Here is a 24,413-nt window from a genome sequence, read left to right on the forward strand (position 1 = left end):
GGCGGTCAGGGCTAGGATTAAGCTCCAAGTGGTTGTTGCACCACTGTTTACAGTAATTTGACCAAATACTTGGTCAAACTATAACTATAACATATGGCACGAAGTTACGCCTAAATGCTTGCCAATCTCTTAGAAAAGGGCATAAAAATCTTTTCCTCTAGGGCAAGACAGTCAACACTGAAATTAATTTTTACGTAAGATGAAGGCTTCTTTATTACTACTGTAATTAAATGCATTGTTGATAGAAATGATGATGCCTCGTGGCCCAGAAAAATGGAGACTGTTTATGGATTTGTCAAAGACAAGCTTCAAAGTGGTCCTGTAGGCCAATGGGAATGAGTTACCTTCAATCCTATCTACATACTCTGCTGATATGAAGGATACGTACGGAAATATCAGCCGAATTCTTGAAAATACTAATTATCGTGACTATAATTGGTAAGTTTGCGCTGATCTGAAAGTTGTCGCTCTACTCACGGGACTGCGATCAGGCTTCACGAAATACTGCTGCTTCCTTTGTGAATACAACAGCCGCGCCCGAGAAAAACATTACATCTTACGGGTGTAACATATCACTAAAAATGTATTTTCTTCATTCACATCTGGACCTTTTCATAGAATATTTTGGAGCAGTTTCAGATTAACATTGGGAACGGTTCCATGAAGATATCACAAAATTTGAGTGGAGGTTTTCAGGGAGTTGAATGCGGGCATGTTGGAATGTATATTATACATACTGCTGGTTTTTCTGTGAGAAACTTCTACCTCAGTGAATAAAGGGAAATCAAATGCCAAATGACGTATGTTATTCATCATTCTTCACATTTGTTATATTTCCCTGTGTTGAGGGCGCCAGCGTGGTAGCGTACCTTCTGAACTGTTGGCACACATTTTCTTTATTTTTTCTATGCCGTGTTCTTAAATATTTTTATTAAAGCTGATATAAGCTGATGATATATTTTTCAATCAACCTGGGATATTTCGGTTGTGTAAGATGAAATGGGAGCTGAAATATGAAGAAAAAATTGCGAAAAAAGTAAAGGTTGATAATTTTAATGTGATTTTTTAATCATTAACGGAAACTAATCCCCCCAAATCTACATCCTTACCATTGATTATCATGTTTTAGAACTTTAAACCTCTCAAAAACCAAAGAAGAAGTAAAAATGCTAATATAACCCATTCATTCCTCCAAATTATTGCAAAAGTGATGAAAATTAGAGGGGGGCTTCCCCTCAAAAATGGTGGGTGATGGAGAAAAATGGATGTCACATTCGGATTCAGGAGGTCATTTTACATAAGAATCAGCAGGAATGATATCAGGGCTCGAGAAAAAATTATTTTTTGCCGTCCAGTGTAATTTTTATTTTGAGTATGTTACTTAAATGAATGCTACATTTGAAAAAAATTGTATAGGAAAAGAAAAGTTACCTTTTACATTTCATGTCTCATGGTTTCGAAAGTCATTATGAAGAGCCAACAATCTGAAGTTTGGTGTGACGTAGCTCTCAACTCAATTCTACTGTCAGTCAATCTTTTCACATTTACATAATTCTTATGTTTGACATTTTTTATAACATTTTCCTTTTTAGGATGTTATTTGAGACCTTTTAATCGCCATTCTCTCCTTCCAACTGTCCTTCGCATACATTGTTTTCATCGCACCATCTTGTCTTATGACGTGAGTTATGCGTCTTCTTCTCATAGCTTGCAAAATAATTTTCCCTCCTACTGTTCACAAGACTTCCGCATTACTCACGCGATCTATCCATTTCATCTTTATTTATTTTCTTCCGCACCACATTTCGAACGCAGTTAACCTTGACATCTCTTCTGCTGTCATCGCCCATGGCTCCCTTCCATCAAGAAATATGCCCCACATTTAAATCCAAACGCATTGCTCCCCTACTACAGCGCATATACAGGTACTCCCTACAGGTGCTATGAGAAGATACCTCTTTTTGAAAAAGCCCTCATCGCTTGGGCTGTTCTAATTATCTTTAAGAGCGACACAGAGAACACAATATTAGAGCCACACTATATTTCCAGGTCCAATAGAAGCGATAGATTAAGAGAGATGTTTTGCCGAACGGATATATATGGGAATTCGTTTTTCCCCCGAACCATAAAGGACTTTAATAAACGCTAGTTCATTTTTTTTAAAGCTGTAAACGGCTGGTGTCCTAACACCCCCTGCCACACGCCTTTTAGGCGGCTTGCGTGGTATTATATAGATGTAGATGTAGAATACTACTACTGTCTATTCTTTTTCTTCGTCCTTCGCAAGTTACTCGGCTACCTAGGTAGTAGAACTCTTTCCCCCTCTCCGAAAATTCATATTCCACCATCAAAAGTAATCATCAAGTTACAAAATCGGGTGTCAAAATCCGTTAATACTCTAACTAAGAGAAAGAGAGGAGTGGCGGATGGGTGACACAAATGTACGAGCAGGGGCGGATTAAGGTCGTTGTTTAGTGGGGTCGGTTCATCACTTTCCGCAGCCTTGATAGTACGAAATGCCTCTCAGTTATAATGTGTTGTATAGTTAATAATAATGCGTTAATAGACGAGTGACTTTTAAATATTCATTAATTATTTTCAAACATTGCCATTTGAGCTTGTTAAATAGAAAATTTTAAAAAATTGGAGCACCAGCTTTTCAATTTTTACGCTATTTACCCGTACCCTCCCTCCTTTTATCTGCCGCTGGATATGAGAGGCCAGTGAGGAGAAGATGTGAGGTATTTAGTAAGAGTATTTTAGAATATGAACTTCCAATTGTATAACTTTATCATTTATTTCCAATTACCAAGAGAGCAGCGCAAAACGTCCTTAACATAGGTGTTCCTACAGTTAACAATTTATGATCACAAAAACCCATGCAATAGGGCTTTCGATTTCTGCTCACACGCCATTCTCAAGTACATAAATACCATATTGCGCCATATAAATAGGATATTTATGTGCTTGATAATGGCGCGGCAGCCAAAACCGGTAGTAATTTTTAAAGTAAATTTTAGAAGTCACGAAGTGTTTTCATTGATAATATGGAGCCATTCCACCACGTCCAAGCTTCAAGTTTCGATTTAATCCACGCAATAGGTAGAGAGTCTTCCCAGGGGGGATCCAGGCCCGCGGCCTTTGATTTGGCAGGTGATAACTTAACCCCACCGACAGTATGCTTGGGATAATGACATTTATTTCCAAAACGATGGCTGGAAAAAATTGTGTGTGGAATTTCAAAAAAGGCATTACTTTTCCTATTCAGCAATTCCAAAAAGTGGAGCAGTAAACTGTTTATTTATTTTTAATTAATTTATATCCTTTTATCGGTCAAAATTCATAATTCATCATAATTCCATTTCCTCAAATCAGTGGCGTAACTAGGAATTTTTCTTTTGGGGGGGGGGATGGTATGACCTTGGGTGACGACCCTCCCCCCAGGCAACTATAGAAACTCGCCCCAGAAAATTTTTGAAAGATGACTAGCCTGGAAATATGTTTCACGTCATTTTGGCACTAAATATTTAACTTCAAGCAAATGCTGTTATTATTTTTCAAAACTCGACTAGGTATAGTTTTCAATAAATTTTTATTTCTCTGAGGCTTTGGGGGGATCTATCTCCTCATCCCCCATAGTTACGCCACTTCCTCAAATAATACTCCCGGACGACGCTAATATCGAGTTTTTAATCGCAATACACATACCTATTACCATCCCATAACGATCGGGGGATCCGGCAAGTTCAAATCAAACCCCCAGAAATGTATCGGAGAGTATTCCTTCTTCCCAGGATTTTTTTTTCTGACTACGCCTTTGACTCGATGGTATACGTAATATTTTCTAAAGTACCTTCCGTCAAGACCTCATGCGAGCGAGTCGCTGTGACGGCGCGCGGCTGTCGGTGTTTTGAAGGTTGAACGTGCGGTCGCTTCTTACTCATCCTTCCTCCCATTGTATTCCGGTTGGACGCTTCCCTGGGATAGGTGTTTGCTGTTCTTGTCCTCCGATACTTCCATGATTACTCCTTTTATCGCGATATCTTCTCAATATTTCTTCTTTCTTTGTACTATCGGGATATTAGTCTTTTCATGGCGTAAAAAGTGGAGTAGCTTTGGACGAAGTTCTAACATCTTGAATGCAATCTTTTTTATTTTCATTTTATGCATCACCTCATGTACCAACTAGTGCTCTGCTTTTCTATGAGTGAATATCTCTTGGCATCGGTTCGAATATTCTACAGTTGTGCGTATTAGCGTTGAAAAATACGTAAAGGGCGGGCTGATAGTTATACTTATTTATGGTCAACTTAGTTCATTTTAGTTGTACGTTATCATTTATTAGGTGTATAGTTGGCGGTAGCGTTCCTATTCATGAAAATATGCTCAGACTATCGCTATTTATATAAGAAATTGTAAAATTGGGCACTACGTGTGTAGTTTTATTGTGAATGTGAAAAAAAAATCGCAAAAATTGAAATAGGAATCGTAGAGTGCACTGATAATGCTGCCCGTGGGTGCTAATGGCACACCGCTGACCTACGCGAAAGCGGAAGTCGGTGGGTACACTTAGAGGAAGTCGCAAGTGTAGAGGATATAGTGATACGCGTTATCGTACGTTTACTTCAGGTAATAGAGAGAAAAACAGCCGAGCATGGAAAACTCTTGCCGCAAGTGAAGGATTACAGATCAGTGTGAGGTTGGTCATGGACTGGAAATTGCTTTGGATAATGACGATGCTGTGCTTATCCTCGGTCGTCGGGGAATTTTCCGGATCGCCAACCGGTAAGTGGTACCTAATTTTGGAATTTTACAATAGCGATTATTAGGTTTGGTACTTCTAGTGTTAAAGGTCGAAGATGAAAGAAAATATCCTCTCCCGGAGTGCTTATGGGAGACAGTATTGTAAATAAAATTGAAGGGCAATTAGAACCTCTTGATCGGGAAAGTACTCATTAAATCTCGAATGCTTTTAAAAGCCAATCTCTCGGATATTATTCAGTGTTGGATGAATCATTTTTCTGAGGATTTATGATTTTAGGAAGAGGTTATGAATGTCGGTACTAATGGAAGGGATGAGAATTTTTCATCTTTACAGAGTAAATGTTTTACCTGTACAATGAGCACGGATGTAGTGTTGAGTCAATGGTGAGGAGGGCTTAAAAATAATTCTGTCTTCGTTAAAATATTTTCTTGATATCCTAAAACGCACTTTTGCATGGTTTTTCGTATGGTGATTTGGAGCTCATATTGAATTCCATGAGAAACTAATCCCTATTTTGTCCAATACGGAGGTAATGATTGATTGAAATTTATAACCGGATGAATGACATGATTGATAGTGATGTCCTTTAATCACGCTTAGGTTCAAGAAAAATACGACTCGCTTTTTTGAATAAAAAACAGATTTTCGATTATGCTGGCAGAGCACATAGAACGATATATCCGCTAATTTAAAGAAAATGCTAAATTCTCACCAACAGTTCGCGCGCTGTGTGCATAGCTGTGACTCTATGGTCACTTATGCCCCCACCCCTCATAGTCATCTACAAAAAAAAGGAGACAGAGAAATAAATAAATTACATTATACGTTATATATTCTTCGTTGAGAATTTCGGGATTCACAGTTATAATTAGATTGACCTTACGTTTCGCGACCACTGCTGGTCGCTTCTTCAGAGGCAATGGCTGGTATTTATCGTTGGGATGGGTTTGGTAGGGGAAGGGGAGGGGTTAAGTTTGATAGCTTATTCACCATAGGCATCCTCGTGTGATTTATTTGGAGGACGCCATATCTATTGAAATTGGCTTTCTCCTGTTTAATCTCGATTGCCTCTCGATATAGCCGCGATTTGAATTTATTTATTAATCCTGGCGTTAAGGTTTTTTGCAGTTGATTCAATTTCCAAGGGTCATGCGCTCTACCACCGCTGATTTTAACGGTTTTCCGAGTCGAGTGGCCCGCTGTCGATCTTCTAGCCTCGTTTTAATGTTCTTTTTCGCTTCCCTAATGTACTATCGATTTCAATAGTATGTAGACACCCACGAGTCCCACTTAAATGATGGGGCCGGGTCGGTGAAAACTTGAAAGGTAGGCATATGAAGTAACCCGCATCCTTTGCCTTCACGGCACCAAGAGCCGACGAGGACGGACGCGACTGAGTTACCGAAGCTGGAGTCAAACTCAAGGAGCAAAAACCCCACTCGGTTAAAATTAGTGGATGGAATTCACTGAGAAAACTCACGTCCACGCACACGTTGGGCCTTGTGTTAGTGTGACATAAACGATTGGTGGAAATTTGAATCTAAAGATAGGAAAAACCTCGCCACGGAGCATGAAAGAAAACCCTCCGAAGGCCCAACGTGTGCGTGGACGAGAGCTTCCTTCAGTGAATTTCATCCGCTAATCATAATTCTGATTGGGGTTTTTGCCCCTAGAGTTTGCCTCCAGCTTCGGTAGCGCAGTCGCGTCCGCCTCCGTCCTCGTCGGCTCAAGGTGCCATGAAGGCAAAGGATTCAGTTTACTTCATGAGCCAACCATCCAAATTTTCACCGACCCGGTCCCGTCAGTTAAGTGGGACTCGTAAGTGTCTATACACACTATTGAAAACGATAGTACGTTTTTCTGCACGTTGCGCATGAAATCTCGTCGACTCCTTCCATTTGTGGAGGGTTCTATATTTAGCGTTTCTTAAAAGCGATTTAACTTGTAGGTGCGGCTTGAAGATGGTCTTTGTGTTGAATTTTTTTACTGCTACTTATCTTGTCAATCGTGCCTTCTATGCATGGAAAAATGGCTTTCTTCGTGGCAGTGACGTTGTCAGGTCGCGAGGACACAGTTTCTTTCCCGGTAATACAATATTTTAATTAATTTAATTAATGCATATGAACTGAATACCTTCATTGCGGTTACAATTACTTTAATTTATTATTACTTCTGCAGAATTAAATTCATATTTTAGTAAAAAAATCGGAAATTGCTATTCACCGAAGGTGTCCCAAAATGTTTCCGTGATACCTCAAATTAACTTAATTTTGCGGCGAAAGGCTTGTCGTATAAACCTTGTTCTCCATAATCACAAAATATTTGCATGAGCGCCCATTTTAAATACAAACCTAGCACCTTAATCCCACTTAGTCTCAGTCATATTCTTTTGTCATCTATTTCCTCTATTCCTCAACGCGTTTCTATTTAATCCTCTGAAGAATGATCCGTTGCATTCTTCAATAACAGTTTCCGTTGGATCATCCGCGGCCCAAATCACTTTCCTCAATCTTGGTTATTCAAATAATTGAAAGTTATTCTTCAAAACATTTTCCTCATTTTTTTCCAGAACAGGTTATACTTTTCCTGGAGTATTTTAAAAGATTTTCGTTAATCGGGCATTCCAATGTGCCCTTGACATCATCTGTTAGTTCTCTTAATATTTATTAGGAAAAGCTTGAAAATAACTTCTCCGAAAAAACGCTTACAGCAGGAATAATTCGTTAAGAAAATATTTGATGATATTCATATTACTGAATCGCATGCGGGATTCCTAACTAGGATGTACGAATCTTTAGATAATAATCATACATAATACTACATTGAGAAATATTACAAATGGTGCAATATATATCTGTTATCTTCGAGCAAACGAATGAAAGGGCCAATTGGTAAGCACAGAAAATGGATACGATTGGGTGTAAAACGCTGGGCAGAAAGGCGCTGGGTGTAAATCTTTTTCTCGGGTAAGTCGTTGTACGAACAGAGATGGGCAAAATAAACGTCAAATGTATTTTAGATACAAAATACAAATTACTTTTAAAATCTGTATTTCAAATACAAAATACAAATTACTTCTAAAAATTGTATTTTCGATACTAAATACAAATGTAATTTCAAAATACATTCTTAAAATACAAAATACATACCTTCACCGAAGTTCTTATCTAATAAAAAATTAAAATAAATTAAAATATGAACTATTTTTATAATTAGAAGCTCAAACATTCTTACAATGTATTTATAAGTAACTGGCAATCAGACCATTATCCAGGGCAAAATCTTTTAAATAATATGGGGAATATATGGTAATAATTTGTTTATTTCACTAGTATCACTTACTCCTCCTTAATGCTCCTTTCCCTTCAAAAGCAATAATGTTTCAAACATAGAGACTGCTAAATTACTTCTTTTGCAATTGTGAATAAATCCAGCAAAAGAAAATAACCTTTCCACAGGAGCACTGGATGTGAGGCCAGAGTTATAACGTACAAACAACTTTTTTACAGCCGGATATGCACTTGCACATATCGATTTGTCACCTAGAAATAGCAATACTTCAATTTCATTCCTATTTAAAACATTGAATGAGGAATGTCCCGGGTCATTTGAAAAGGTTTTTACAGAAGTAAATTAAGGGGCAATTTATTGTCCCATAGATGGCAGGCTAATACCGATTCGGTATCCCTGCCATATCGTCGCGCGCTCTTACAAATTACACACAAAAAATTATATGTATTTTGATTTTGAATGTATTTTAAAAATACAAATTACTCTTTAGATGTATTTTCATTACAAAATACAAAATACTCTCAGAAAATGTATTTCCGATACAAATTACAAACTACAAATGTATCGAAAATACGTATTTCAAATACAAGTATTTTCGATACTGCCCATCTCTGTGTACGAATAGTTTGAATGAACTTAGAACACATAGTTTGCTTACTGGGTAATAAGTTAAGCATAGATATATCTGAATTTTTTTTGTGAAATAGAAATAATAATCTCCAATTCTAAGTACATGTACAATTCCATCTTTCTAACTTGTATTTTCTCTTCCTCGAGGCAGTAATTGGTCTCCGTTGCGGTTCCATCACTTGTCAGCCGGGACAGCGGTGCTTGCATCAATCAAGCAAATGTTTCGACTCCCTAACACCTTGCATGACGAAACATTACTGTGAACCTGTGAAAGTTTGGGAACACCTTAATATCTAATAATGAGGTAATTATTGGTTATCGACTCGAAAGCAATATTCTTGGTCACTGTTCAAGTTAAGAGAATAGGAGAAAGTAGCTGAAAAATAAATTTCTCTGTTCGATGTCGAGCCCAAAAAACCAATTAAGCGGAGTAAGTTTTTTCAAATTAGCGCATATTTCTTTAGAAATATTAAAGCGCGCGTTTGAATTGTTGAATCAACCCCAAAATAGTCGATTTATTCCTAGTACACCAGTGACGTTATGGCAAAATTAGCAGTGCCGGATCGCACTTTCCTAAACTTAATTTAGAAGTGAAATATTACTCTGTGTTTTTTTATTACAAGTCATTGCTCACATTTTATTACTTGTTTTTTTGGTTACGAATTTATAAATTAGAAATTTTGAGGCAAAAAAATTGATAAAAGTGTCATTTTACTGTTGATTTTTTGGTAAAATGGCGTCATTGTTGTACACACTTTTTGGGAAAAGTGTCCTTAACCGCCTTCGAGAATATGAATCCAGCTGCATTGTTGCCATTTCATGTGAGATACTAATTTATATTTTGATATCGCTTCCAAATTGGCATAGGCACGATCATTCCAATCATGATTTGCTGTAGAGCGTAACCGAAATTATCATACATCCACATAATCAGGGTACAAATTAAAAAAAAAGGTAAATATGATGTGCTAACCATCAGCTAATATTTATATTATATTGATGAATATATGATATATCCCTGCTAATCACCACACTCGAGTTTCGCCTCTCAGAGTTAACACTTGTTGATATTGCAGTGATTTGCTGCCAAACTTTACTTTATGCCAAAATAATTTCATATTATATTTTCGGGTGCTCCAAATATTATGAAAACATTGACCGTGCGCGTGATTTTTGTGGCGTTGCCCTGAAACTTTAACGTTCCTGAGGGCTGCTTTTTTTTATAAAACTGGTTGTTTTAAAGTTGAACCGTTCCATCATGAATGAAAGATCACTTGCAGATTCCTCTTAAAAATTCATTGAAGACACGACACTGCCTCGTGTACATTGCAACACATTGGTGGACACAGTTTACAACGTATCGACGCGATTAATAGCCATACGGGGATCGTAAAAGTCAGGTGGAAGGTGAAATTTGCGTTTAAAAGGAAGCAAAAATAACTCAATAATTTACACGTAATCGAGCTTTTTTTATATTTTAATACTTCTTATATTTCTCGTGTGCAGAATTAAAAGAAAAGGCTGAGGGTCGAAAGTTTACCCGAATTCAAATTTTTTTGACGCGTCCAACGGCACCCATCAGATCGCTGAAATGAGGTGGAAGTCAAATGCGAGTTTTAAAAGGAAAAATAGACAAGGAAATAATTTTTTGAGAAATCTGTTCGCCTTAAAAACAGCTGATACGAATGTTACACTGAGCCTGCGGGTAATGCTAAACTTCAGATAATAATCGAAGACTTGAAATTTTACAGCTTTTCAGTGAAAGTGTCTCTTAGTATAGAGCCCGTTGAGATCTATTAACAATTAAATAATCTTATTAAAGCTATCGCGCATAACACTGAAGCTTCTCTTAGCCATATTTAGAAATTTCCAAGTAAGGGCTGACGGGTATCATGATTAAATCTAGTTATGATTCTAATGCTGGATAGAATTCCAATCTTCGAAAAAACAGGTTATTGAAACGGCTATGCAACGTCAAAACTCTTTATGTCTTCAATAAAGTGTTCAAGTGGAATCTCGAAGTATTATGATTCCCCTTTAGCTACTTTTCGGTAAATATAGTCCACGGGTTTTTGTTTTCAGTGAGGCTGGGAGTTCAGGAACGAAGTTTATTTTGCAATGTTTACTCCGTTGTCATTGAAAATTTGGACAACGGAGGCATTCGTGCCTCACCACGTTTTCACACCGCCGACGACTTGCGCAGATCGGCTCGAAGACTCTTTTGAAGGTCTCCAACAGCCGCTTTCTTCCTCTTAACTTAATGAATACTACCGGTTTTCCCTTCGCAGCCCGCAGCGGTTTGCCGGTGAGATTTTTTCCTGCACGGATTTGCCGAAAGATGTCTTGTTGATGCTGGGTTTTCCTAGAGAGTATAAATCACTTATTTTTGGTTTCAATCACGGAAAAATGGTTTACCGCCATGTCTCTCAGCAGTGCAGACCACAGTGAAGAGAAAAACGATAGACAAAAGAATGCTACTAGAATCAATTACTTGTCTCTATGGTAGCTGGAGACTTATGATGATACTCTTCGATATTACCTGACGAGTTATACTTTGACTTTTTGTCATATCTAAACGTAATAATGGCTTTATTCGTCAATAACTGGTGTTGTTTTTGAGAACGTAAAAGCCCATGTCTTCATTTAATTAACATCTTATTTTATGGTAAACACGCCCTCTAAAACTATTTGTAAATTCTAACCCTCCCAATTCAGTCCTAACACCAATTAAAACCCATCATTGATTCGCTGAGTTCATTATAGACCTCGGTGCCTCCCCTGTGACTGCAATGCGTCTTTCAATAAACATGGCGCTAACCTCTGATAGCAGTTCTCGCAGAGGAGAAATAAAAGGTTACAAGTACTCATTCCTTGCACCCCCAGCAGTTTTTTTTCTTGAACGTAATTAGCACATTTGTTTGGTTAAAATTCAATTTTTCCTTTGTTTTCTGTTTTATTTTTCTTACAATTATTCAGCAGCACTAAGAGAAGCTTTGTCCTTTCAATAACCTATGATAACAAATATTGAAATCGTAGCCAGCACGCTCGATTGAATAATGATATTAGGTTGCTTGGAAATTTCTAAATTTGGCTAAAAGAAGCTTCAGTGTTATGCGCAGTGGCTTTAATAAGATTATTTTAATTTTCGATAGATCTCACGGGCTCCATACTATGAGACACACTGAAAAGGTGTAAACTTTCAAGTCTTCGATTATTATCTGAAGTTGAGCATTACCTGCGGGTTCAGAGTAAGATTCACATGAACTGTTTTTAAGGCGAACAGATATTACTAAAAAAAATTCTTTCCTTGTCTCTTTTTCCTTTTAAAACTCGCATTTGAACTTCCACCTCATTTCAGCGATCTGATGAGTGCTGTTGGACGCGTCAAAAAAATTTGAATTCGGGTAAACTTTCGACCCTCGACCTTTTCTTTTAATTCTGCAGACGATAAATATAAGAAGCATTAAAATATAAAAGAAAGCTCGATTACGTGGAAACTATTGACTTATTTCGACTTCCTTTAAAACGCAAATTTGACCTTCCACCTGACTTTTACGATCTCCTGATGGTCGTTAGCCGCGTCGCATAAATTTGAATTTGGTTAAATTTTTTTTGACACGCAACCTTTTTTCTTGAACCCCAAAGAAAAATGATAAAGGATATTCAAAACACGAAAGAAAACTCGCCTTCGGAAAATTTGAGTCTTCTTTTAAAACGCAAATTTTCCTCTGCGTCTCACTCTTGCGATTGACGTGTGCCGTTTTACAGCTATGTGAAGATGAGGCAAAATTAGAAGGCAACATTTGCATTCAGGAAAATTTTTTGCGCCTTATTCATTTTTCAAGAAACTCCGAAGACGGGAGATAATCCGCTTCTCATTTCGTCAGCGAAAAAGTGACGAAAGCGTCTGCCCCGGTCGCACCTCGAGTGAATTCGAAGAGGCCCGCGCGCCCTGGAGAAAGTTTGAGGGCCTCAGTCAGCCTCAGTCCTTTTGGGGTGCGGCCAGCGCCTCACGCGTACAAGCGAAAGCTCCGAACGGACGAGCACATGGAAATCGGATCGGACGGACATCGTCGGACCGCTTCGACCGCACTGTGACTATTTACTCGCTGAGGAACAATGAGACGGAGGAATGTGCTGCTGGCGACCCTGTTCCTCGTGCGATTAGGTCACGCTTACATTCACTTCCCCACAGACGAACCGCCCACGAACGCGAACGGTGAGCTATTCCGCTGGTTAAATAACATCTCCGCATACCATCTTTCGTTTTTCCCTTTGTGTTATTGTGTCCTCCTCAGAGTGAATATGAGCTAGAGCGACTTTCGGCTTCTGCGCCGACGGCCAATACGGATAGAAATAACAATAGAGTATGCCCCTAATTTTCACAAACAGGATTCTCCTTGCAGCATAAGGAACTAGTACTTACTACAGCACTTAGCTAAATTTTATCATCGGAATCAGAGTTTGGCTGCATTGAATATATGAAATCGAGTGGCATTACGGGATTGGTCTCTTTATTCTCGGTCGTTTAACATAGTGCTTAAAAATTCATTAAAATTATATTCTTGTGTGCATGTTATTTGAATAGCTTTCCATCTCGCGTTCAGTCATCCACGGGAACGCGTAAGAGCTAATACGATTTTCTTTTTTACGGTACAATTATTGCGTGATTTAGTACGCAAATACTTTTTCAAGTAAATTTCCCTGTAAAATTTCCGTAAAATTGTTTGTCATCTTCCCTCAATCAATTGCGTTGCGTAATAAATTTTAGTCAATAACCAATTTACTTCGTAATATTTGCATCTGTTTCTGTAAAGTGCATGTTTGATTTTTTTTAAACTTCGATCTTGATCACTTCTTATCCAACCTACTTTCTTCTCTGGAAAAATGCAAATTTGATCCCTTTATTTACTTTAGTGAACTTATCGTTTTCCATTTGATTTTGTCAAGGTAATTCAAATAATGACGAATTAACTTTTAATGTCTCTGATAATTCTCCAACACTCTACGGAATATTTCGTAGATTATGGCTGCACCACTATCTACCTGTATGCTCCGCATACTTAAGAATAACCTTTGATATTTTACTTAAATTGATAAGTTTCTATCCTTATATTTTCTAAAAAACCTTATGAGTTAAATATTAAACAATAGTTCGAAAGAAAAATATTTTTTATTTCCGCTACAGCGTTCAAGATACACATCATTGAGAGTAGTATTTCGTTAATTAATCATAATTATGCATGGGAAGAAAATTTTAAGTTTTTTTTCCACATCTATTTGTCATTTATATGTAAATCTTGAATGACTTATTGCGGAAAAATAATGGTAGCTTATATGAAAATAATTGCATCGTGATTTCAGGTTCCGACGCAGACTGTGATGGAGTTAAATGCAATCCTAACCAGAGGTGCGTCGAGGCTCCAGTCTACTGTTTGACACAACCTTGCCCGCCCTCATATGAATGTCAAAATTCGCAAGGATAATACTGGAATAATTGTGCCCATCGAATCCTTGAGTAGAGCTTAGAGGAAATAATAAGACTTTGTATCGGTAAAATGTGCTATGTTTGGTGATATCTTGTGAGATTTGAAGCAATTATAATAGAGCACAGTGAAAACGTTTATCGCACGTGTATTAAAATGGTGCCAAGTTATTCGACATAATTTACGTTTTGAAATTAATGGAATTTAAGGAAGGTAACTTCTGAATAAATTGCTTTCAAGATGTTTGCAACGCGTTTCTCGATAATCAGTGAGCTACATTTGAAACAGTCTAAGTAATTAAATTCGGATTGAGAGATATTTTCGTTTTCTTTGTCCCAAAGAAGTTGATGTTGCATGTATCAAATCATGTTATTGTAAATGAAATATCTATAATAAACGGTTATTTTAATGTTGCTGGAGTAATAACATCATTTAAAAATTAAACTGTACTCAGTCTTGCGTGATATCGGTGATGATTAAAAATTGCCTAGATTTACCAGGGCTTGAGAATATTTACTATTATTATCATGTTATACAAGCTACAAGTTGGTTATTTGCGAGGTAGTAACGGTTAATGTGCAATGAAAATGGAATAAATGAAATTTCATCACCAAAATGAAACTAGATCAGTAAAATTGAAAATCTAAAATAAGCAATGAAATTAGTTTTCCAAAATATTTTTTTTTTCACCTCTTCTTGAAAATCTTTATACTGCTAGGATGGGTCTGAAACAGTTCTGCAGCGATTCTATTCCAATTATTAATCGTCCTTTTGAGATATAAGAACTTTTTTACGTTAGTCCTTTGCGGCCGGTATTTCATCTTGCATTAGTGATCTTTCCTACCAATGTAGCTGGGGTTTTCAATCTTATCTCGTAGTTCCCCCTTGCCTATTCCCCCGTAAGTGTGCGGAAGAGTGCGCAAATTAGTGATGAGTATTCTAAAATCGGTCTGGTTAAAGTCTTATACGCCATTTTCTTTGTAGTGCGACCGCTTTCCTTTATGTCTCATCGCCCAGTGTAACATTTTAAACGCCTTTTTTGTTAACTGCTCCACCTTTGCCTCCCACCCTACAAATTTCATTAAATACACCCCAGAGAATTTACACCGGTCACTTTTTGAATTTACAATGCCTGAATATGAGTAATCATTATGAGTAGTTCTGACATCTTTCAGAGGTCATTCTCTGATTTTAAAATTTATATCTTCCAGGGCGATGAGCATAACCAAATTTTGATGGTAGAATACTTGAATCGGCCCAGTATATATTTTGAGATACTGTATCAAAAAAGTCCGCTAATATTGTAATTGAAAGTTAGATTTAGATTTATCCAAAGAATATATGCTATAATAACTGAAAGATATCCATGAGATCAAGTAGTCTTATCCTGCTCCAACGTATGAGGCGAAAATAGAAAAGGATTTAAATCAAGCATTACTTGCTTTTTATTCATGTCTTATGTATAATTTTTTATTTTGGTTTTTAATTAGTTCTATAACTATCACATAGAGCCTCTCAGGGGGAACTGGCGCATTCTTGAATCATACCTATGTATTTTTACCAGGGCTACCAATCCTACCAATAATTAAGGCGCATTTCTCAAGTTGTGATGTAGGGAATTTTTTTTTCAAATATTGTCACCCTTAAATTATTCTCAATAGCACAACTTGTGGAATAAATGTCTCTGTGTTTGGCCCTGATGGTGATGCCGCCTGTCGAAGTGATGCTGTTTGTTCGATGACTGCTGCATGAAGATACGTGGCATAAAGATAATTCGTATGCTCTCTTAATAGTCTACAGAGAGTGTTGTTACGAAGAATTGTGTGTATTAAATGCCGTACGATTACTGAGATTCCATCCAGAAAAATACTTAATTCTTTGTTCTAGGCCGAGGAAACTCAATCTGAAATCGTTTTCATTTTCCTTTTCAAGCGTGCATGAATTACTTCAGACACATTAACGATGCAATTTCTACCCTCTCCTTTCTCAAACAAGCCTTGCAGTATGCGATTGATTTTTTTGCTGCAACTCACGTGTGACTTTCTTGGACTGCTACTCCATCACAGTTTATCCGTTCTGATGTTGTCTTGGTCCGGAAAATTTGGCGTGCAGAAAAGCTGACATTGCGAAATATGGATGAAAATAGAGCTCACTAGAATTCGAGATGTGGGTATAGATTAAAATAATGGAGGAGAAATGGGTGGAGAGGGCCACGAAATATGTAGTTAGTGGTAGAGATGGTGGCTGAACGAATACATATTTTGGGAGTGAAAAGACATAGTATTGATCGACCTGGGAAGGTATTTGGGGGCCATAATATTGCATATGTAGTCTACCGTATCATAGTAGATCCTCTCATTGGCATCAGAGCCTTTTTTCCACTAAATTTCTCTTTTTACCTAAGTTGAATTTAGTATCACGTTTGCTATGATTCGGACCCACGGAAATGTTTGAAAGATAAAATCATAATTATACCCCATCCAATTGAACTCCCCGAAGTCTACCCGCTCTCCGAGTAGAACGTCCCCCTATCTGAAAAGTTTTTTTCTGACCACAGCCTCGACTACTACTATAGTGAATATGTTTACTCTGTTACCATGAAGAGACTGTCTCTGCCGGAAAATTTATGTTAGTAGAGTTTGCTTTTAACGCTCTCAGTATAATGAATAACTTTGTAACAGTTGGACAAATGTTATTTGAAATGGCGATGGTCACGAACGCTTTTGATGAAAAAAGTCCATTTTATAACGATTTTATCATAAAATACACATTATTACACACGTGAAGAGTCGTATTTGCGGTTGAGACCAACAGTTAGCTACATTTAACCAGGCTTATTAATGGATGAGAAATGGTGATGATGATCATGGAAGGATACTTGGGATGGCAAGCGAAACGAAACGGAAGTCAAAACCAGTAAAATTTCAATGGTTTCGTTCCCGAGAGCGAAATGTGGAAACAAAACGAAAAATAACTAGACCCAGGGAGCTAAACTCGGCGTCAAAAACAAATTGGAGTCAAAAGTACTTCGGGTCGAAACTAAAGTAAAACTCTGGGAGGAATCGAAACGCAGATAATGATTCGAACCGGAGGGACCACGTGCTTCACCTTCGAACAGCGTAGTTTCGACCCGCATACCGAGTACGAAGTATGGTTGAATGAAGAAGAGGTTCGGCCTACCGCAATTACGGCCGTTTTACACGAGGCACGGAATTGCGCAGGTTAGAGCTGCATTAATTTCTAAAATGGCGTGGAATTGTGCGAATGCACGAACGAAATTAGAACAGGGGCTATTTTGCCGCCTCGCATCCACGCATTCTCGCATGTGTTCTAGCAATTCACCGCTTTACACGACGCAATTTTGATTGCGTCTTCGTACGTACGTCAGATTGCGCAGTTACGTGTACCGTGTAAAACGGACTTTAGATGCATGGGGCAATCATATTTTTACCACTAACAGGAGAGCGGTGAACGCAAACTGGCAATTCGATTTTTAAGCTCAATTATTTAACCTCTCTACAAGCATGTCGAACGTAATGGGTCGAAATTATTCCCTCTTATCCCCTTCCACTCAACTTCTAGGATCGAAACTTAACTATAAGCAGCGGAGTTTAGTTTCATTTAGTTTCCTTCCCGGGAGTAAAGTTTCATCCCGGGTCGAAACTAAACTCCTTGGTGTTTTTAATTTCGTGGGGAAACGAAAATAATCCCAGGCATCGTATTTTCGTCCAATTGTATTAGGCTCGACTATGTGGAAGGTAATACTCGAAAATGAAAAGGAGGCTTCGTTGATTTCCACTAATTTATTTTGTCCGTACGACATGTTTCGAACCATAGAGGTCATTATCAAGTACAAAAATTGAATGGTAAGCAAACATATGTACTCTTTGAAGGGTTTATATATACATATAATATATATGTTTGCTTACCATTCAATTTTTGTACTTGATAATGACCTCTATGGTTCGAAACATGACGTACGGACAAAATAAATTAGTGGAAATCAACGAAGTCTCCTTTTCTTTATCGTATTTTCGTTTCGCTCCGGGTCGAAACGAAGCATTTTCGTTTCATTTCACTTGCCATCCCTGAAGGATACCCACTCCTTCTTACCCATATCGCAACTCTGCGCATAAATTTTTAATTTTGACGATCCTTGGCCGTCTCCTGGAATTTAAGTCTTCGATCGCAACACTTACTTCATGCACTTTGCTTGGAATTGAATTCGAATTTGCGCTGAGGCATTGCAATCGTTAGCGAGACTTCGAAATGTGTACTCTACTAACTTTCGCGCTTCTTTCCTTTTCACCTGCCCTGAATGCAAGGGCGTGGGTACAATGGTGATTTCGTGACCCGCTCAACATCCTTAATGCGGTGGTTCCCCATAAAGCCTCCAGGAGAGATGCAGCCGATAATCATTCCTGGGAAGTCGTCTTGACAGTTCGTAGGAAGGAAGCGATCGCGAACGGGCAAGGTTAATTGAAATGGCAACCAGAGGAAACACGAGAAAATTCCACGCTGGTATATAAGAGTTGACGATTGCTAGTGCACTGGTATCATACATCGTCCTGCCTCCAGAAGAAAATGAACTTCAGAGCTATTTTCTACTTCCTCCTCCTCTTATTCGCAACAGTCGCCGCCGGATCACGTATGTATTAGACTTTCTAACTCCTAGAATGTTGAATTCAATTTGGAAGATCATGGTTTGTTGCTTGACGGCTGGTGTTTTGTTAACGATATCATATTTTTATGAATTGTATGACGCTTCCTGAAGCATGGCTGTTGATGCAGGAGAATCTTTTGAATTGCATGGGAGGGATTTTTCCTACGAATTTTGCTTATTGCACGCAAAAATAGTTATTAAAATGTAGTCTTTTTTACAGTTTACTTATCGAGTTCTAAAGATTCTAAAATATTTCTTTGCAATATGTACTTTGGTTATTGTATACCATCGCTGAAAAGTATGTTCCATATAGAATATAAATGTAGTTTTACATCGTATTGTAGTCGTCAAGTACCTATTTTAGATTGTGGATGAATGGGCATCTAGGGAAGGCATCGAAAACTTCTCCTTTCGATTTTACTCGGAATTTGATGATATGATTGGGGCCGAATCAAAGAAAATAAGCAAGAAAATTGGGGAAATAACCTCGAATACTACCTCGAAATAATGATCGCGCAATTAAATCTACTCTCCATTGAGCAATATAAAGCTTGATTTAATTATTATTGTAATAGCAAATTAGGTGTGTTAGCTGTTCATTATTGCATTTTAAAAGCATATATTTAAAATTAGACGATTTTCGATCACTGCTGCGGCTTTTTTTCCAGAAAAGATCAGTCCAAATCAATATTTTCTGTAGGTACAACATTTGAGACGGTTTGAAGAGGTTGATTTTATCTACTTAAATTATGAGTCTATAAATGGAATAAACGGGGATACACAGAATTACAGAATTCTATGTAGCCCCAGGTATATTTGAAAATCGTTCTTTCGAGCTTAAAAATGACACAGTTTTCATTTCCAGAAACGGTAGTATGAGATTACACAGTTATAAATGATTAGAAAAATGACTAATGACGGTAAGAAGAAAAGTTCATAGCTTCCTGGCGAGATATATCAAGAACTAATAGATATTTCATATTATTCCGTTCAGTATTTCTTCGATTAACTCCAAAAGTAAGAAGTTTATCACACAGTATTATTCATGAAGAATATTGTATTATTTCATTTCAAGGATCAAAACAATAATCCCATTGCTTTGTTGGAAAACAGGCCATACTAAAGGAATAACGGTGGTTCCAAAAGCTATTGATTTTACAAGCAACATTCCTCCTTTAATCAATGAATTTATTTACAGGGGGCGGGAGGCGCTGTGGGGGGCAGCAATGTGGGCCGACAGAGCAATGCGTCAAAAGATTCCCTCCTGGGTGCTTCAGGGGTCCGTGCCCCCCGACGCTCACCTGCGAGCCTGCTCGCTACCAATAACCTGTGAGTCTTTCATTCATCCCGATCGAACAACTCTGTTCAGCATAAAATAAACTTCACAACAACCGTATCGGAGTCTCCTCCTTTCAATTGACAATCATCGATGTTGACAGCATTTTTTCTGAAGGTGATCCATTATGCAATTCACCGATGAGAATCGTATCGGTATACCTATTCAAGATTTTTCTCGACGCTACTCGTCCACCTGAACGTCATGAGTGAAGCCTAATAAAGGACTTTTTTGGAATAACATAGGATTTTATTGGCATGTCTCTGTATTGCGCTGGGCCACAGAAAATTTGACGTGATACAGTAAAAAAAGAAGATGAAAATATGTCCTCATGCCTTCTGTTTTCATGGATGAAAGTATAATGAATTTAAAAAAATCATGGCCCATTTCCTTCGCGAAAATTCAAGTGGCCAGATAAGCGCTATGGATGATTGATGGAATCACATTATGAATTATAAATACCGTCGCAAACGTGTACCCCAATTGTGCGTCCAAATTTCGTTCTCAATTAAATCGCGCGTAGGGACTTCACTATGAGGTAGGGTTTCGGTGTACCGCCATTCTATAGCATCCATTCAATTGTCAAAAGATAGGAATTGTGGAGTTTATGATCACCAACAACCTTTTAATCTAATGTGAATCTGATACTTAGGTCAATGTAGGAGAGGCTAGAGGTTTGAGAAATTTTGAAATATGTTGTTTTCATAGTTTTAAAGTATAGTTATCGCATTAGACACTTCAAATCCTTATATTAGAAAACCATGAATTCTACTTTGGATGGGCTGATGGAATCGGTGTCTTTGTGTGCTATGGTTCTTCACTTGTTCAGGAACTTCTTTTTAATCACGTACGTTTTATTATTGGTCAGGTGTTGATTCGAATGGATATTTAGTTCGTCGATATGCCGATATTAAGGAAATAACGTAGTAGAAAGCCATTCGCATGTATAAGAGTCATTTTCGCATATATAAGAGAGATTATCCTTTATCTTCATCACTAGCATGTGGAAGTCAGAAGCCAATCTACCAGAGGCAGCTACAGGACCATTAGTAGTAATAAACTTCTTTCGGTAATATGTTGACGAATTTAATCTCAACTTAACTTTTCAGTGTTTACGATTGCAATATAAAGTTGTAAATACCATTTTGGCGCAATGATGTAAACCCTAATATTCGCATTTGATGCCAACATAAATGATAGTTAATGACTGATTGCAATTTTTGCAAGATACTACAATTGTTCCACTTGACTCGTCATGGCAACGCGGCGGTGACACCTTAGTCATTATTTTCCACATCCCTCGGATGTTTACTTAGTGGTTACTGAAAATGCATCAACATTAAATTTTTTAACTCTTATCAGGTACGTTTTTCAGAAAAGAATTTGAGGTTGCAAAAAAAAGGAGGTGGTCGCAAGTTGAAACGGGTGGAACATCCCAAAAGTTTGGGAGGCAAATTAGAGGTCAGCGGACAAAGCATAAAAAGGCAAAATGGATAGAGAGAAAAATCAAACAAGAATGAAAAAATGGTAGACATAGCGGATGAGGTAGGTTTTAAAGGATATTCAGAGGACACAAAACGTTTGTATGGAGCGTGTAATTAGTCGGAAGAAAATACTGTAAACTGTGCTAGAGAAAGAAGTGTTAAGTCTGCATCGGTGAAGAGGTTGGAAGAGAAAAGAGTCATTAGATGGTAGAGAAAGGAATATGTCTCATTATGAACACACTGAGGAAGCTGAATTTGGGAGGAGGACATCCCAGGGTGATGAAGGAAAGGCCGCATGTAAACCTTCATTAAAAGGTCGAATACTTCAATAAAATCAGTTGAACTTTTATTGCTCCAAATTATTCTCTCACGGAGTCTTCGCTTGCGTGACAAAACATGTTTCATGGAACTCAGTGGATTTGAAAAGAGATACAGTTGAAGGTTATTTTTAAAATAGATAAGCATATCGTTAAAATAGTTCCCACAACGCAAAGTTTTTGTACACCACTAATTAAACTTGTAAGTTAACTACTCGTTACTAACACAGTAGTCACGTACTCTGCGGTATGGAGGAAAACCATAAAACCACTAGATAAAACAGGACAGCATTGCACTTGAAATAGCATCATGAGCTCTCAAGTTTCCGGTGAGCAGATCCAAAAAACAGGATGTTCGGCTGGAAAGGTGTCTCGTAGAAAGACTCTGGGAGCGTTAAAAGGTTGATCATCGCTTGGACTAAGAAAGCATTTCAGAAGAACGTTTGAACCTTGCAGTAAGCCCTCTGCAGTCAGTCACAGTGTCCAAATGAGCTGGAAGGCATTTCTTATAATCTACTTGCTGCTGGTGGTAGCGTGCGACGCAAGACGCGGTAAGAGAGAAAAATCGGCTATGAATTAATTCCTTGTTTATATTTCTTAATTGGAAAAATAGGTATTTTATTTGATGATAACATTGAAGTGGATATTGTATAAATAAATGTGATAAACTGTAACTTACGGTGGAACTTAAATTTTCCCTTTAAAGACAAACAAAAAAATCTATTTTTCACTCACGAATTTCAAGCGCGTAACAGTATTTAAGTTGAAATTTCTATTAAAGTCTTCGGTTGTAATAAAAATGTTTCCAAATTTTGTAGAAACAACATTTTTTTACTTACCGAATGAATAGTGTAAGTGATAAAAATTATGAGCTAAAAAATAGGATCTCTGGATTTACTTCTGCGCACAAGTAAAATTTGATGCGTGAGAAAACTAGAGTATCAGCAGAAACTTTGTGTAAAAGAGTGATAGCTAGAATTATCCACGAAAAATACTCAAATTTCTATCCAATTTGGTAAAATTAACTTAGGTTTTGGCAAATATTTTTTTCTAATCTTGACAATGGAAATTATTACAAATAATAATTTGCATTTCATTCAATCAATGGATCTCCTTGTGCCCGAAAGTAAAGGTGTTTTTCTGACATGACACAACGTTAGACTCGTGTTCTAAACTAGAAAAGTATTCTTTGTCTACTAATTAACCTGTAATACTCGTGAATAACTTACGATGCTTTGTGTTATCTATCTTTTTTGCATTTCTAATTATCTGTACGCATTATGATGATAAAATATATAAATTTCCTGCGGTAGCTCCCTCTCCTATACCGCACTATGAACAAATGAGGAAGTGGAGGTTTTCACACTGAAATGAGTTTTTGAAGGTCACGGAAAGTTCATTAGGGAAGAATGCTTGGACGCCGATAAGAAATTTTACAAATTCTGGACGATTTAAAGACCAAAATCAATGGGTATATTTAAGTAACTTTTCAATACTTTCAGTGCAAACGTAGAAATTTATTTAGCAATGATATTTTTCAACTGATACTTTACAGTAGTTTATATATTTTTCGAAATGATTAAATTGTAATTCTTCGAAATTTTTCCATCAGGGAATTATAGTTGAGCATGTCAACAAAATGTGGAACAAAACCATGGCCATAACCAGACAAAAATCTCGGGGGTTTCAAAGTGGGAATGCATTTCGTAAAATGTTCAGTTGGAGGGGTTACGTATACGACTGTACCTCCCAAATATTTCTGGTAGGTTTTAATCCCTTGACCGTTCGCTACGTCTTGGATAATACATGGATCACAGTTGTGAAGATTTGTTTAAAAGCATTTGAGTGCGTTGCAGTAGTTAAAATATTTTCAACTTTCCAACGTAACAAAGAGTCTAGTTTTTTGCTATGCCTATTAAATTTAAAATTTGAATATCCCTTACTTCCTCCTATATCATATTTTATGTTCCTCATAACCATTTCCCTGCTCACGAATACCGCACAGTTCTTTCAATCTCCCTCTTCAGTGTCTATGTGCCTGTGCATTGTGGATCTCCACTACACACCTATATCTCTTTCTTCCCTCATTGCGTAGGGCCTCGTTTTAAATTTTAGTGCTTCGTTTCTCATAAATATGTTCGGCAAGTATGCGTATGTTTTCGTGTACATGCGTTTTCTTAAATGCCAAGTATGCGCATGTTTGATGTGTTCTCTCCGCTTTGATTGTGGCTTATAGATCGTAAAAGACATAGGTCTCCGGTGTCTGATCGCCGCTGGGGAGGAGTGCCGTGCGGAAGGCGTTGGTGCCAGCCGGGGCTGCGCTGCGTGAATGTAAGGAGCTGCATCATACCTCCCTGCCGACGACAACTCGGTTGCTTTTGATCTAATTGAGTCGTTTACCAATTTGGAAAGGGTGAGTACTCGTTGGGCATCCAATTTAG

The 24,413-nt window shown here is 37.6% G+C and overlaps 2 long non-coding RNA genes across 2 annotated transcripts; both read left to right on the top strand.

Moving 5' to 3' along the window:
- Positions 1-3,958: 3,958 nt before the first annotated feature.
- Positions 3,959-14,585, top strand: LOC124153540. Its single transcript, XR_006863682.1, has 3 exons — positions 3,959-4,785; positions 8,838-8,990; positions 14,051-14,585. It is a non-coding gene; the product is annotated as an uncharacterized LOC124153540 (long non-coding RNA).
- Positions 14,586-18,623: 4,038 nt separating this feature from the next.
- On the top strand, positions 18,624-24,387 carry LOC124153542. Its single transcript, XR_006863684.1, has 3 exons — positions 18,624-18,820; positions 20,034-20,164; positions 24,209-24,387. It is a non-coding gene; the product is annotated as an uncharacterized LOC124153542 (long non-coding RNA).
- The last annotated feature ends 26 nt before the right edge of the window (positions 24,388-24,413 follow it).

Source organism: Ischnura elegans, chromosome 2 (assembly GCF_921293095.1).
Source record: "Ischnura elegans chromosome 2, ioIscEleg1.1, whole genome shotgun sequence".
NCBI lineage: Eukaryota > Metazoa > Arthropoda > Insecta > Odonata > Coenagrionidae > Ischnura > Ischnura elegans.